We start from the raw sequence: 4,893 nt of genomic DNA, 5'->3' as shown, positions 1-4,893 counted from the left end.
GTTGTTATGTTGTCATCTCTCAGCCTGTTGTTATGTTGTAGTCTCTCAGCTTGTTGTTATGTTGTCATCTCTCAGCCTGTTGTTATGTTGTAGTCTCTCAGCTTGTTGTTATGTTGTCATCTCTCAGCCTGTTGTTATGTTGTCATCTCTCAGCCTGTTGTTATGTTGTCATCTCTCAGCCTGTTGTTATGTTGTCATCTCTCAGCTTGTTGTTATGTTGTAGTCTCTCAGCTTGTTGTTATGTTGTCATCTCTCAGCCTGTTGTTATGTTGTCATCTCTCAGCCTGTTGTTATGTTGTAGTCTCTCAGCCTGTTGTTATGTTGTAGTCTCTCAGCCTGTTGTTATGTTGTAGTCTCTCAGCCTGTTGTTATGTTGTAGTCTCTCAGCCTGTTGTTATGTTGTCATCTCTCAGCCTGTTGTTATGTTGTAGTCTCTCAGCCTGTTGTTATGTTGTAGTCTCTCAGCCTGTTGTTATGTTGTAGTCTCTCAGCCTGTTGTTATGTTGTCATCTCTCAGCCTGTTGTTATGTTGTAGTCTCTCAGCCTGTTGTTATGTTGTAGTCTCTCAGCCTGTTGTTATGTTGTTACTCTCAGCCTGCTGTTATGTTGTCATCTCTCAGCCTGTTGTTATGTTGTAGTCTCTCAGCTTGTTGTTATGTTGTAGTCTCTCAGCTTGTTGTTATGTTGTAGTCTCTCAGCCTGTTGTTATGTTGTAGTCTCTCAGCCTGTTGTTATGTTGTAGTCTCTCAGCCTGTTGTTATGTTGTCATCTCTCAGCCTGTTGTTATGTTGTAGTCTCTCAGCCTGTTGTTATGTTGTAGTCTCTCAGCCTGTTGTTATGTTGTTACTCTCAGCCTGCTGTTATGTTGTCATCTCTCAGCCTGTTGTTATGTTGTAGTCTCTCAGCTTGTTGTTATGTTGTAGTCTCTCAGCCTGTTGTTATGTTGTCATCTCTCAGCCTGTTGTTATGTTGTAGTCTCTCAGCTTGTTGTTATGTTGTAGTCTCTCAGCCTGTTGTTATGTTGTAGTCTCTCAGCCTGTTGTTATGTTGTAGTCTCTCAGCCTGTTGTTATGTTGTAGTCTCTCAGCCTGTTGTTATGTTGTAGTCTCTCAGCCTGTTGTTATGTTGTAGTCTCTCAGCCTGTTGTTATGTTGTCATCTCTCAGCCTGTTGTTATGTTGTAGTCTCTCAGCCTGTTGTTATGTTGTAGTCTCTCAGCCTGTTGTTATGTTGTTACTCTCAGCCTGCTGTTATGTTGTCATCTCTCAGCCTGTTGTTATGTTGTAGTCTCTCAGCTTGTTGTTATGTTGTAGTCTCTCAGCCTGTTGTTATGTTGTCATCTCTCAGCCTGTTGTTATGTTGTAGTCTCTCAGCTTGTTGTTATGTTGTAGTCTCTCAGCCTGTTGTTATGTTGTAGTCTCTCAGCCTGTTGTTATGTTGTAGTCTCTCAGCCTGTTGTTATGTTGTTACTCTCAGCCTGCTGTTATGTTGTCATCTCTCAGCCTGTTGTTATGTTGTAGTCTCTCAGCTTGTTGTTATGTTGTAGTCTCTCAGCCTGTTGTTATGTTGTCATCTCTCAGCCTGTTGTTATGTTGTAGTCTCTCAGCTTGTTGTTATGTTGTAGTCTCTCAGCCTGTTGTTATGTTGTAGTCTCTCAGCCTGTTGTTATGTTGTAGTCTCTCAGCTTGTTGTTATGTTGTAGTCTCTCAGCCTGTTGTTATGTTGTAGTCTCTCAGCTTGTTGTTATGTTGTAGTCTCTCAGCCTGTTGTTATGTTGTAGTCTCTCAGCCTGTTGTTATGTTGTAGTCTCTCAGCCTGTTGTTATGTTGTAGTCTCTCAGCCTGTTGTTATGTTGTCATCTCTCAGCCTGTTGTTATGTTGTAGTCTCTCAGCCTGTTGTTATGTTGTAGTCTCTCAGCCTGTTGTTATGTTGTAGTCTCTCAGCCTGTTGTTATGTTGTAGTCTCTCAGCCTGTTGTTATGTTGTCATCTCTCAGCCTGTTGTTATGTTGTAGTCTCTCAGCTTGTTGTTATGTTGTCATCTCTCAGCCTGTTGTTATGTTGTCATCTCTCAGCCTGTTGTTATGTTGTAGTCTCTCAGCCTGTTGTTATGTTGTAGTCTCTCAGCCTGTTGTTATGTTGTTACTCTCAGCCTGCTGTTATGTTGTCATCTCTCAGCCTGTTGTTATGTTGTAGTCTCTCAGCTTGTTGTTATGTTGTAGTCTCTCAGCTTGTTGTTATGTTGTAGTCTCTCAGCCTGTTGTTATGTTGTAGTATCTCAGCCTGTTGTTATGTTGTAGTCTCTCAGCCTGTTGTTATGTTGTCATCTCTCAGCCTGTTGTTATGTTGTAGTCTCTCAGCCTGTTGTTATGTTGTAGTCTCTCAGCCTGTTGTTATGTTGTTACTCTCAGCCTGCTGTTATGTTGTCATCTCTCAGCCTGTTGTTATGTTGTAGTCTCTCAGCTTGTTGTTATGTTGTAGTCTCTCAGCCTGTTGTTATGTTGTCATCTCTCAGCCTGTTGTTATGTTGTAGTCTCTCAGCTTGTTGTTATGTTGTAGTCTCTCAGCCTGTTGTGATGTTGTAGTCTCTCAGCCTGTTGTTATGTTGTAGTCTCTCAGCCTGTTGTTATGTTGTAGTCTCTCAGCCTGTTGTTATGTTGTAGTCTCTCAGCCTGTTGTTATGTTGTAGTCTCTCAGCCTGTTGTTATGTTGTCATCTCTCAGCCTGTTGTTATGTTGTAGTCTCTCAGCCTGTTGTTATGTTGTAGTCTCTCAGCCTGTTGTTATGTTGTAGTCTCTCAGCTTGTTGTTATGTTGTAGTCTCTCAGCCTGTTGTTATGTTGTAGTCTCTCAGCCTGTTGTTATGTTGTAGTCTCTCAGCCTGTTGTTATGTTGTTACTCTCAGCCTGCTGTTATGTTGTCATCTCTCAGCCTGTTGTTATGTTGTAGTCTCTCAGCTTGTTGTTATGTTGTAGTCTCTCAGCCTGTTGTTATGTTGTCATCTCTCAGCCTGTTGTTATGTTGTAGTCTCTCAGCTTGTTGTTATGTTGTAGTCTCTCAGCCTGTTGTTATGTTGTAGTCTCTCAGCCTGTTGTTATGTTGTAGTCTCTCAGCTTGTTGTTATGTTGTAGTCTCTCAGCCTGTTGTTATGTTGTAGTCTCTCAGCTTGTTGTTATGTTGTAGTCTCTCAGCCTGTTGTTATGTTGTAGTCTCTCAGCCTGTTGTTATGTTGTAGTCTCTCAGCCTGTTGTTATGTTGTAGTCTCTCAGCCTGTTGTTATGTTGTCATCTCTCAGCCTGTTGTTATGTTGTAGTCTCTCAGCCTGTTGTTATGTTGTAGTCTCTCAGCCTGTTGTTATGTTGTAGTCTCTCAGCCTGTTGTTATGTTGTAGTCTCTCAGCCTGTTGTTATGTTGTAGTCTCTCAGCCTGTTGTTATGTTGTCATCTCTCAGCCTGTTGTTATGTTGTAGTCTCTCAGCTTGTTGTTATGTTGTCATCTCTCAGCCTGTTGTTATGTTGTCATCTCTCAGCCTGTTGTTATGTTGTAGTCTCTCAGCCTGTTGTTATGTTGTAGTCTCTCAGCCTGTTGTTATGTTGTTACTCTCAGCCTGCTGTTATGTTGTCATCTCTCAGCCTGTTGTTATGTTGTAGTCTCTCAGCTTGTTGTTATGTTGTAGTCTCTCAGCTTGTTGTTATGTTGTAGTCTCTCAGCCTGTTGTTATGTTGTAGTCTCTCAGCCTGTTGTTATGTTGTAGTCTCTCAGCCTGTTGTTATGTTGTCATCTCTCAGCCTGTTGTTATGTTGTAGTCTCTCAGCCTGTTGTTATGTTGTAGTCTCTCAGCCTGTTGTTATGTTGTTACTCTCAGCCTGCTGTTATGTTGTCATCTCTCAGCCTGTTGTTATGTTGTAGTCTCTCAGCTTGTTGTTATGTTGTAGTCTCTCAGCCTGTTGTTATGTTGTCATCTCTCAGCCTGTTGTTATGTTGTAGTCTCTCAGCTTGTTGTTATGTTGTAGTCTCTCAGCCTGTTGTTATGTTGTAGTCTCTCAGCCTGTTGTTATGTTGTAGTCTCTCAGCCTGTTGTTATGTTGTAGTCTCTCAGCCTGTTGTTATGTTGTAGTCTCTCAGCCTGTTGTTATGTTGTAGTCTCTCAGCCTGTTGTTATGTTGTCATCTCTCAGCCTGTTGTTATGTTGTAGTCTCTCAGCCTGTTGTTATGTTGTAGTCTCTCAGCCTGTTGTTATGTTGTTACTCTCAGCCTGCTGTTATGTTGTCATCTCTCAGCCTGTTGTTATGTTGTAGTCTCTCAGCTTGTTGTTATGTTGTAGTCTCTCAGCCTGTTGTTATGTTGTCATCTCTCAGCCTGTTGTTATGTTGTAGTCTCTCAGCTTGTTGTTATGTTGTTACTCTCAGCCTGCTGTTATGTTGTCATCTCTCAGCCTGTTGTTATGTTGTAGTCTCTCAGCTTGTTGTTATGTTGTAGTCTCTCAGCCTGTTGTTATGTTGTAGTCTCTCAGCTTGTTGTTATGTTGTAGTCTCTCAGCCTGTTGTTATGTTGTAGTCTCTCAGCCTGTTGTTATGTTGTAGTCTCTCAGCCTGTTGTTATGTTGTAGTCTCTCAGCCTGTTGTTATGTTGTCATCTCTCAGCCTGTTGTTATGTTGTAGTCTCTCAGCCTGTTGTTATGTTGTAGTCTCTCAGCCTGTTGTTATGTTGTAGTCTCTCAGCCTGTTGTTATGTTGTAGTCTCTCAGCCTGTTGTTATGTTGTAGTCTCTCAGCCTGTTGTTATGTTGTAGTCTCTCAGCCTGTTGTTATGTTGTCATCTCTCAGCCTGTTGTTATGTTGTAGTCTCTCAGCTTGTTGTTATGTTGTCATCTCTCAGCCTGTTGTTATGTTGTCAT

This window comes from Salvelinus namaycush, chromosome 2 (assembly GCF_016432855.1).
Source record: "Salvelinus namaycush isolate Seneca chromosome 2, SaNama_1.0, whole genome shotgun sequence".
Classification (NCBI taxonomy): Eukaryota; Metazoa; Chordata; class Actinopteri; order Salmoniformes; family Salmonidae; genus Salvelinus; species Salvelinus namaycush.
Note: the sequence above shows the minus strand (reverse complement) of the source record.